This window comes from Corvus moneduloides, chromosome 17, assembly GCF_009650955.1.
Source record: "Corvus moneduloides isolate bCorMon1 chromosome 17, bCorMon1.pri, whole genome shotgun sequence".
Lineage (NCBI taxonomy): Eukaryota > Metazoa > Chordata > Aves > Passeriformes > Corvidae > Corvus > Corvus moneduloides.
This window is the reverse complement of record NC_045492.1, coordinates 62,877-75,074: the sequence shown is the minus strand read 5'-3', so window position 1 is coordinate 75,074 and position 12,198 is coordinate 62,877.

Here is a 12,198-nt window from a genome sequence, read left to right as displayed (position 1 = left end):
CAGCTGTGCAATGTCTAATTTCACAAGGAAGCAACTGTGATCATCTTGGTTTCAAAAAAGATAATGCATCTGAGAGTCAAGAGATTTATTGTTGAGGAATGGTTAGAGGATCAGGGACACGGGTCCCTGGAAGAGCTGTACAAACAAACACCTTTTTAGCTTGACATAAGTAGGCCTCTTGCTAACTGCAGAAATCAGCAGGCCTTTGTAAGCCTCTTGCTAGCTGCAGAATAAGGAAATCATGAGAACAGAAATAATGAGAATAAAGAAAGAAGGCAAGGACACAAACGCAGTGCTCTTGACAATCCTGTTATAGATAAACAACAGGATGTGCTGACAAGATGTACTGACCATGAAAAATGAGGAGGAACCCTGAATCGCAACATTAGCAATACGTGTAAAATGTAGCTTTTTACCCAGCATCAACAGACAGTAGAGAAGTGACAAGTATGCATATTTGAGTGTATAAAAGCAGAATCCTAATTCCAATAAACTGAAGCTTGCATTATCAGTCACATTGATTGTCTGCATGTCTTCCCTCGCCGGAGTCAACAAGAATTTATATATTAATTCAGATTACATTGTTTTACAGACTTTTGGGGCAGTTTACCAGCACCTAGGTTCAAGTTTGTGATAAACATAACTTTAATTAAAACTAATTGCTTTAGTTACAAAGCTGGGGCTGTCCCGCGCAATTCACTTCCAGAATAGCTGAAATCTCTTTAAATTCTTTACTCATTTGGCCTTGACACACTTAAAAAAAGCAGGGTAAGAGGTCATTCTTTGCCCTTGGCATTCCATCACTGACTGCCACAGTAACTCACAGGAAAAGGAAAAAATCCACCCCTTCAAGTTTCGTGTAACTTTTAAGTAAAATAACTTTTATAACTGGTAGAAGTTGGCAGCTGTTCTGTTCTTTCCCAAAAAGAGTGGTAATGGAAGAATCCCCATTAGGGGAACAAATGTGTCTGCCCCTGAGGGCAGACTGGGAAACAGCATCCCTGGGGGTTACAGTCCCAGGCAAAAGCCAGTTAATGTCACCTTCTCACAGAACTAACTGTAGGTTGGGTTGGTTTGGATTTTTTATGGGACATCTAATGCCACTTTCATAAGTCCTTTCCTAGTAACTATAAAAGTTCATTACATTCTTGGGTTTGCTGTAAAAAAATCTCATGTTTGTCTAAATGTATTTATAAAGCTCCTGCCAGTACTTAGTGAGGTGTTGAGGTGGGGAGGAGCGAAGTTCTGACACACTTCTATCAGAGAACTTGGTTTGGGGTAGCTGTTAAATAGAATTGGGACAATGTGGGTCCACACACCAGACAAAGCAATTTTTCAGCAATTCTTGGTCATAGTCATTATAGGAGGTAGCATCCAAACTGTGGTGGCGAGTTCTTGAAAGAGATTTCAACTGCCTTTCCATGGGAGGGAAAGCATATAGCTCCAGTGTTTAAAGTGCAGATGTTAGGCTGCCCATGGGAGGCAAAGGCCAGCAATATCTTTCTGATCTGGTAGCTTTTGTGTGGGAATGACCCCCAGACATAGTTAATTTTGGAGCTCAAAACCAAATTTCAGAAGTTGGGCCCAGCAAGTGAATCAAAGCAACTTTTCTCGGGAAGGAAAACACCAATTCCTACTGTTGGTGCTCCAGATTATCATGTGGCAAGTGGAGGTAAAGGCCAGCAAGATCTTTCTGTCCTCACACCTACTGTGTGGGAGCAATCTTTGGACATATTAAATATCACTGGTTGGGTCCATTTTTGGTGGTTGGCTCCTGAAAGAGGATTACAGTGGTTTTACATAGGAAATAAATCATCTAGCCACTACATTTCTGGTGCAGAGGATAGGCTGACCAGGGAGGGTAAAGGCCACCAAACCATTTCTGTCTTGGCACCTTTTGTCTTGGAGCAATCCCCAGATGTATTCTGTAATAGACCTTGTGAAAAATGAGGTTCACTCTCCTGTGAGAATTAAAAAGTTTAATATAAAGACAATAAAAGACACATAAAATAAAGCAAAGAGGTAACAGCCAGGTGCCTTGGCGCTCTGCCAAGAGCACACCTGATGCTTGAGGATAGTCCTTTTTATACCATTTTTACTGTCTGTTCTTTATGCATATTCAAACTTTTCCCGGAGCTGTTCTGCATGGCCACTCCTTGGTTCCGCCTTTTTAGAGCATGCGTAGTCTTCTGCCTTGCGGTTTTATTTCTTTTGATTCTTGGGCCTGGGCTCGCTAGATGAGAGTTGATAGTTGAGTGGGCCTCTTAATTCTCCAGACAGTCAGGGCTGATTGCAGTTTTTGGGCCTCTTTGTCCCCGGGGCAGAGTGGTGATTAGCCGCTTTGGGCCCCTTTGTTCTCTGGGCAGTGTTGATTAGCCGCTCTTGGGCCTCATCCTCTGTTCACTTGGAAGTTATCTTACTCGTTCACACTTGCTAAATTCTTGCTAAAAAGAAAGAAAACTACATCCACACAGCAAAAGCATTTCTAACATTATATAATATCTACCTTAATACTTGCAAGAAGCCAATATTATATGTTTATAACAATCCCCCCTTTTTCTATTTTATAAATCATTTGGCTTGAGCAATATTTCTTTTTTCTTGGCTTCTAATGTCCGTTCGTTCTTTTCACAGATCAATTTGGCTTCTTCGAGAGGGTCTTTTATATCACTTTGTCTTTTTAATACCATAATTTTTTGTGCTGTTCCAGACATAGTCAACTTTGGGTCAGTAGGCATTGCCAACAACTTGCATGCCTTGAACTATGCTGGTGATTAGCCGAATAAAGCAGGGGATCAAGCAAGGGAGAAATATTAGACCAGCTGTAGCACATAAGAGGAAGAAACCTAGCTTCTTCCACCATTCTTTCCCCAATATGCCATCCCACCAGTTAGCAGTCATCATTGATTCCCATTTTTGGACCGGTACATGGGCTATTTTTCTGATATTGTTGGTGATATCTGGAACAGCATCCCCATTGTCATCAATTTTTAAACAACATTCCGATGTATTGAACTTCCTGCACACACCCCCTTCTTCAGCCAGTAAATAGTCTAAAGCCAGCCTATTTTGATATATTGCAGCTCTGGTTTGGCGTTGCTGGCTGACTATTAATTCCATAGCCCCGGCTGTTTCATTGGTTATGATTTCTACAAGGGCTTGGAGTCTGATGATACGATTCAGCATGTAAATTGGGGTTCGATATCCCCAACTTCCATCTTGTGCCCAGGTAGCTGGCCCATATGTTTCTAATATTCGTTCAGGGGGCCATTCCTCATCTTTCCATTTTTGAAATCCTCCAATCAAATCCCTTTTATTTCTTTTGAAGTCCTCATAGACGGGTATTCCTAATTGATCTCCCTCTGGTTCTGGTAAAAGGAAAAGCCCTGGTTGAATGATTCCTAGTGTACAACTCCCTTTCCAATGTGAAGGGAGTCTCGGGTATGCCCTTCTCCCACATATCCAAAATAAGCCATCTGGTGCTTTCCAATAATTGTCTTCTTGTTGATTTATATTCTCCCAAAATTTGGATATTTCTGGGATCCCAAAATAAGGATTTTTTCCTGTGTCATTACGTTGAAAGAGTCCAATTTCATTATCATATACACAGTCCTTTCTTTTTTTCTGAGCCCAATACCCAGTTGGTTTTTCTGGGACCCACCACGTTGAAGTTTTGTTGCTCACTTTATACCTTTTACAGGGAGTGTTTCCTACTCCATTAAGAAAGTTTTTCCCAGTTCGCCAGAGCCATTCTTCCCCTATCACTGTTGAACTTAAAACCCACCTAAAGGTCGGTTCCCCCCTCTTATATTTGTCCGGTTCCATTTAAGGAGTTCTACCGGGCCTACGCTGCTACCTTTCCATGGCCATTCTTCTGTCATCAAAGCTCCTCCACAGACCCAACGGTTATGTTAAGTTCTTTACCCATCCTCTCCCCCAATTCCACAAACAGGTTCTTTCCCAACCTTGGGGTATCTTTTTCCTCTTTTAACTGTTGTTTAAACTTTACATACAGGTCCTGACGTGAGGTGAATATAGGGCGAGGTTGCTGTGCTGGCTTTGTATTTTTACTTACCACTTGTTCTTTTACCAAATCTTGGGCTGTTCCCCTGGTGGCAGCTGTGAAGCAAATCCATTTTTCTCCTTTTGGACAATTACTTCCTAGTCTGTTTCCACTTGTTCCTAAATTTTCTGTAATCCAATATTTTTCCCCTTTATGCATACAAATACCTAATTTGGACGAGTCTTAACAGTGACTGTTGATATGGGTATGAGTAATAAGAAAGAAGCCCCGGTGTCTTTCCATGTAGAGCTTTCGGTAGCATTTGTAACATGGTCTTGCTGGTGTCCCAAAAGGGACCAGGATAAGTGACAAAAGAAGGAATAACAGAGGTCTGGCATGGCTTATACTCCCACCTCCCTTGCCTATGGGGTTGCAACCCATAGTAGGTGTATTGGATCTTCTCGGTGGTGAGTACAGTGGCCAACCCGGTCTTGCCCTCTGTTTCCTTGTCACTTCCCTTTTTGTAGCTTTTAGGCAAATCTCTTTTGGCACTTTTTAACTGTAGTATCCCATTGTATCTCAGGTATTTCCCATTCAACAGGCACTAGTAATTCCCACCTGCAGAGCAAAGTTATTATTTCTGTTGCTTGTAACTCTGCCTGGATAAAGGGTCGATTTTGTGCTTGTCACTCCTTACAACTAGGGCATCGATGGTGTGAAATGCCAATTTTCCCACAGATTAAACACTTACATTTGACCTAGCTGGCATGCCCCGTGTTAGAATGATTCAAACAGGGTATATGATGTGGCACTGATGGAAGTTGTGATTCTCCCCCTTCTTAATACAAGTCACAGGCTAGAATCAGAACATGAGAATCCCCTGTTTGATACAGTCCCAACCCTCCCGTTTGAAGTGGGAATATTCCTCCCCAAGATGTCTCAGGATTTGTCCAGGGGGCACTTGGCTTTACTTCTCAGTTAGGTGTGATTCTTTGCACATCCCTTGGATTATTTAGATTGTTCCAGTTCATTGCCACCTGGTCTCCATTTAAGAGTCAATTTGGTATCACCTGGTTTGGGTATTACAGTCCACTCTTCAGGTTCTTTTACAGGTCCTTTGATTCTGCTGGCATGGATCCACCCTCGTTCCTTGGTCCGGATTGTGGCCTCAGTCATCAGCAGTACCTGAAAAGGACCCTCCCATTGTGGAGTCAAAGATTGTTCTTTCCCTATTTTTACTAGTACCTATTCCCCTGGGTGGATATTATGAATTTTGAACTCCAAGGTTGTGGTTTGAGGGATCATTCTTTTCAGCTGCAAATTTTCAAGTGTTCTGGCAATTGTGGTGACATATTTTCTGACACTTACTTCTCCTACTTCATAAGTGGCTGTTTCATGTTGAGTGGTAAGGAAGGGTAATCCGAACATCATCTCATAAGGAGATACTCCCAGGTCTGACCTGGGCTGTGTTCGGACTCTCAACAGAGCCAAAGGTAAGCACTTTACCCACGACATTTGAGTTTCAATCATTAATTTTGTTAAAGTTTTTTTCAAAGTCTGGTTCATTCTTTCTACTTGGCCTGAACTTTGTGGGTGCCAGGGGGTATGTAATTCCCATTTTATTCCTAAGGCTTGAGTTATTTGTTGTAAGGCTTTGGATGTAAAATGTGTTCCTCTATCTGAGTCTATTTTATTAACCATTCCATATCTGGGAATAATTTGTTCCAGAAGGGTTTTGCATACTACGTTAGCTGTAGCTCTAGTGGCAGGAACTGCTTCCACCCAATGAGTTAAATGGTCCACTATTACCAATAGGAACTTCCATCTCTGTACGTGGGGAAGTTCAGTAAAATCTGCTTGGATACTTTGGAATGGTCGCAGAGCTAACTCACAGCCTCCTAATGTTGTTTTTCTCATTATTTTCCTATTCACTTTTTGGCAACTTATACAGTTCTCAGTTATTTGTTTTGCTACCCCAAAGATTCCAATACACCCATAATTTCTTAAAAAATGATCACACAAAGCTTGAGTGCCCCAATGAGTTTTTTGATGCATATCTTCTAATATTCTCCTAGTGAGTGGCTTATTAAGTAACTGTCTCCCATCAGGGAGTTTTCATTTTCCAGATTGATCTTGTTCTCCCTCTATCTTAGATAATTCCTTTTCTTCTTTTTCACTAAATTTAGGGATTTTCAATTCTTCCCTCTCTGGGGCCAAGATTAACATAATTCATTTAGTCCCATTTTCTGCTGCATTTTTGGCTTCTTGATCTGCCAGATTATTCCCTCTTATTTCTGGGGTCATCCCTTTTTCGTGTCCTTTGATATGCACTACGGCTATTTCTTCAGGCAGTTTTAATGCCTCCAAAACTTCTGAAATCAGGCCTTCATGTACCAGTTCCTTCCCCTTTGAATTTAGTAAACCCCTTTTGTAGATGATTAGGGACAGGTGTTCGGAAGATACCGCGTTGTGCGGGACAGGTAGAACCCCTCCCCTCTACAGGTAATACGTGACCAGAAGGAAGTGACGCGGTAAACCCAGGTTATTTAACCCTGTGTAACCCATGAATAAACGCCATTTGCCGTCCACCGAATTGGTGTCTGTGAGCTGATGGCCCGAACGACCTGAGGTGGTTGTCGTGCTGTTCCTGAACCAGGTCGCTACGCCTCTGAGAGGCAACAAGTGGTGCCGAAACCCGGGATCCGGAATCGGAATCGGGATTGGGAATTCGCCTGGACGGGTGAACGGTGGCCGGCACGGCGGGACCAGCCTGGTGGGGGGGACGCTCTCGGACCAGCAAGGAGGATGGAAGCTCTCGCGAAGGTCGTATCTCAGATTCATAAGCAATAGGGTATTGATTGCAAGCCAAAAGATTTTACTCTTGCTGTAGCGAGGCTTTTAGAAATTGGGGTCATAGACTGACCAGTGGATATACTCCACCCAGAAGTATGGGACAAATGTTCCAAGGTTCTAGCTGATGAAACAATGTCCTCGGGTTCGGGGAAATACCTTAAATTATGGGGAAAAGTCATGCAGGCTTTGTGTAAGGCCCTGCAAGAGCAGGAGACCTGGAAAGCCACATGGAACTGTTTGCTGGCCACACCCCGGTTGGGAGTTGGGGCAACTACGCAAACTACAGATGAAAGCAGCCCTGCCGAGCTCACAGACTCGCAGGAACAAGCATCCTCTCCACAGCCCCCCAGCCCAACCCTACCTACAGAGGGAAAGGAGCGGGCGCAGTCATTCTGGGGCGGGCTGGTGGAGGAGGCCAGGGGGGCTGCCATTAAAGCGGAGTCCAAAGCGGTGTGGGCGAGACCCCCGCCCTATGCCCTGCAGAATGGCGCCGACCCCGGAGGGGATGGGGGGGGCGCACACGCGGCCGGCAGCAGTGGGGGAGGTGCGCTGGGAGGCACACACGTGGCTGGCACAAGCGGGGGAGGTGCGCCAGATAACACAGACGCGGCCGGCAGAAGCGGGGGAGGTGCGCCGGGAGGCACACACGCAGCCGGCGGCAGCGGGGGAGGTGCACCAGATAACACAGACGCGGCTGGCGGGAGCGGGAGAGGCGCGCCAGATAACACAAACACGGCTGGCGGGAGCGGGAGAGGTGCGCCAGATAACACAGATGCGGCTGGCGGGAGCGGGAGAGGCGCGCCAGATAACACAAACACGGCCGGCGGGAGCGGGAGAGGCGCGCCAGATAACACAGATGCGGCTGGCGGGAGCGGGAGAGGTGCGCCAGATAACACAGATGCGGCTGGCGGGAGCGGGGGAGGTGCGCCAGATAACACAGACGCGGCTGGCGGAAGTGGGGGTGGTGCGCCAGGTAACACAGACGCGGCTGGCGGAAGTGGGGGTGGTGCGCCAGGTAACACAGATGCGGCCGGCGGGATCAAAGAAGGGCTGCCAGACAACGCAGATGCGCGTGAATGGAAAAGGGGGGGGAATCCCGGAGGGGGAACCAAGGCCAACCAGAGCGCTCGCCCGGAACCATGCCCATATATAGCAAGAGCCTCCCTCAGCAGGAGGCGGGGCGAGCCCAGGGGGAAGGAACGGCCCAATCCTAAGAGAAAGGGGTGGGGTAGGAGCCCGGTGAAAAAGCTCCGGAGCCCGGAAGTATCCAGTCAGTCAGCTTCCGGCTCCGAGTCGGACTGTAGCTGGAGCGAGTGGCCTGATGAATGGTCCGTAACCGACTCCGACTCCGACCAAGATTATTTAAGAATAGATAAAAGCTATAACCACCGCGCTCCTACTTGGGCCAAGGGGAAATTCGAAAAAGAACGTACTCCACTTACAGACTGGAGAAAGATAAAACCAGCCTGTGCTGAATGGGCCCCTTCAGCCACGCTAGCTTTCCCGGTCCGGGTAGGAGGGCAAGGCGGAAACCAGAGGACTTACTCACCGATAAATCCTAAAGATATACAAGCAATTGTTAAAGCAATTGCAGACAGAGGGATTAATTCGGCTATGGTTTCCACCCTCATCGACAGCCTTTTTGGAGGGGATGACATGCTCCCATTTGACATTAAACAAACCTGCAGATTAATTTTTGATGGGGCGGGGATGATTGTTTTCAAACAAGAGTGGGAAGACAATTGTGCAAAGCAACTAGCCCTAGTAACTGAGGCAGACCATCCGCTACACGGCTCCAGCCTACAGTGGCTAATGGGCACAGACCCAACCATGACCACACCCCAGGCGCAGGCCGAGGGCCTACGGACCCACGAAGTCATGGCAACTACCCGCGCCGCTAGAGAAGCTATCCGCTCTGCTTCCAGAGTTATTGCCAGACCATCGCCATGGTCCACAATAAAGCAGAGCGAGAGCAAAAGTTTCACACAGTTTGTGGACCGCCTCCAGGCAGCAGTCGATTCCTCTGCTTTGCCCTCAGAAGCAAAGGGCCCTGTGGTGGCAGAATGCTTGCGTCAACAATGCAATTCTGCCACCAAGGACATTTTACCGTCATTACCAGCTGGGTCCAGTATTGCAGATATGATTAAGCATGTCGCAAAAGAAGAACATCTGGCCCCAATCCAGGCAGCCGTCCGCACTGCGATAACCAGCATAATGGCATGCTTTAAGTGTGGCCAGGCAGGCCACGTTGTAATGAATTGTCCTCAATTAGAGCCTCCATCAACAGCAGTTCCCCCACGCCAGACGCGACCTAGAGGGCCATGCTGGGCATTTGGAAAAAGGGACATTTTGCCAGAGAATGCAGATCCAAGCTCCAGGGAAACGGGAGGGGGAGGGGGCATCCGGGCCGCACACAGCTCCCTCCCACTCGGGACATGAAGCAGCCCAGCTATGCCAATCCTCAATGGGCCATGGAGCTCCCGCACCCACTGCCCCCCCGGGAAATGACCAATTCCACAGCTCAACCAATGGCTCAGTTGAACCTGTTTGCGCTCCAGGCACAGCAGGAACAACCCCCTGGGAGCGAGATCCCTGGGTGGCTTTGGCCATGAAAGTGGGCAGCCACCCGCCGATAGTGTGGAGAGTTTGCTGTCTCCATAACAAGCCAGGTGACTCTGCTATTCGTCTCCCCTTTTTGATTGATACGGGATCAGATGTTACCGTCGTCCCAGAAACATACTGGCGTATACATTGGGACCTGGAGGAGGCCTCCATGGTGGGCAGAGTTAGGGGACTATCTCGGGCCCAAAAAAGCACCCAACTGATAGCGATAACGCTCCGCACCGAAAGAGGACCGGAGAAAACTATCACCCTTTTCCCATATGTTATGCCAAAATGTCCACCCTTGTTGGGGAGGGATGCCCTTGCCCTACTGAAAGTCAGGGTGACAAATTTATTCTAAGGGCCACTGCCGCATACCCACCGCTGCCCATCAAACTGGTATGGAAATCGGTCGATCCAGTGTGGGTCAAGCAGTGGCCTTTGTCAAAGCCTCGAATGACCGCCCTCCTCGAGCTAGTTAGCTGCGAGCTACAGCAGAACCACATAGAGCCCTCCACAAGCCCATGGAACACCCCGGTTTTTGTAATACCCAAACGATCTGGCGAGGGCTTCCGCCTCCTGCCCGACCTGCGGGAGGTGAACAAGAAAATCCAACCAATAGGTCCAGTCCAAACTTTGCTGCCCATGAACTCGATGATACCAAAAGGGCAGCCCTGCACGGTGCTTGACATTAAAGACTGTTTCTTTTCCATACCCCTGCATGATGAAGACAAAGAGCGGTTTGCCTTTTCCATCGTCTTCCCTAACAGTCAACGGCCTAACCAGCGCTTCCAGTGGAAGGTGTTACCCCAAGGGATGGTCAACTCCCCCACCATCTGCCAGATCACGGTAGACCGAGCGCTAGCGCCAGTCCGGTGCAGCGACCCAGCCGCGACCATCATTCAGTACATGGATGACATCCTTATCACTGCGCCATCAACGAGCCAGGTAGACCGACTGGTGTCGACAGTCTCAGAGACCCTGAAAGCAAATGACTTTGAAATCGCGAGCGCAAAGATAAAAAAGGGACCATGTGTAACCTTTCTAGGAGTAGGAATTACAAGCTCCTACATAACCCCGCTCCAGATAAAAATCCGCAGGGATATCAAGACGCTCCATGATATGCAGCAGCTGGTGGGATCTCTACAATGGCTCCATAACATCATCCTGATTCCTCCCGAGGTCATGGACCCCTTAAATGACCTCCTGAGAGGAAAAAACTCATGGGAACAGAAAGTTCTGACACCAGAAGCGACAAGCTTGCTCGACTTTATTGAGCAGCAAATGTCTGTGAGTACGCTTACCAGGTGGGACCCAGGAGCACCACTTGATTTATATGTTCACTTTACAAAGAAAGGAGGCGTAGAAGCGCTAGCCCAGGGGCCCCCAGACAAAGCCCAACCAATACAGTGGGTAATTTTGGGAAAGCCGTCGCGTGCATTTTCCCCGGGAGTTGAGTGTCTTGGCAACCTTATCATGATAGGGAGAAGACTTGCCCTACAGCACTTGGGCACAGAACCCGCCAAGATGTACCTACCCTTCCGCAAACAGCTCTCCGCGCAATCACCGACAATATCAGAGCTTTTAGCCATAGCCCTCACTGGTTTTGGAGGAGAGATTCGCTATGCCACAAAACCCCCATGGACCCAGCTGCTTGCGATCATCGACATCGACCTCCCGCCAAAAGTCATCGACTGACCGCAACCGGGACCGACGGTCTTCACAGATGCATCGTCGCTAACCTCAACTGCAGCAGCGGTGTGGCAGTCGGGAGAGCAGTGGCAGTGCATCAAAGCAACCGACCCTACGCTTTCAGTCCAACAACTCGAAGCAGCCGCCGTTGTGCTGGCGTGTGGACTGTTCCCGGAGGAGCACCTCAACATTGTGACTGACTCTATGTTTGTGGCTAAGCTCTGCCTAGCCATGTCAGGGCCCAGCGTGTCAGCGTCCACGGTGGCTGTGATGCTTGAAGAAGCACTCTCTTCGCGGAAGGGCACCATATCTGTCATCCACGTTAACAGCCACAATCCGGTTAAAGGATTCTTTCAAATCGGAAACGACAAGGCAGACGCCGCCGCAAAAGGACTGTGGACACTGAGAGATGCCCGTCAGCTACACGAGTCTCTCCACATCGGAGCTAGGGCACTAGCAAAAAGGTGCGGGATTTCAACTGCTGATGCAAAACACATCGTAGCCACATGCCCCCACTGTCAAAAATCACCACTGTGGTCCAGCGGAGTCAACCCCAGAGGCCTTAAAGCCTCAGAAATATGGCAAACAGACTTTACACTATGTCATCTACTAAAACCCCGAGCGCGGCTTGCAGTGACTGTGGACACATATAGCGGAATGATCGTGGCCACACAACACCTAAGAACTGATTCTAAAGCAACCATCCAACACTGGCTAACAGCTATGGTGTGGCTCGGCGTTCCAAAGCAGATCAAGACGGACGACGGCCCGAACTTTATTTCAAAATCGAGCCAAACATTTGTTTCAAAGTGGGGTATCACTCTGGTACATGGCATCCCGTACAATAGCACTGGGCAGGCCATTGTTGAGCGGGCAAATCAAACCCTGAAAACCAAATTGGAAGTGTTAGCAAAAACAGAGGGCTTTACCAATTCTATTCCCCCAGGGGACCAGGTGCGCATACTGGCAACTGCCCTGCTAGCACTGAACCAATTCCCTAGGGGGGATGAGACAAAGAGTCCCGCCCAAAAACACTGGGCCACTCGAGC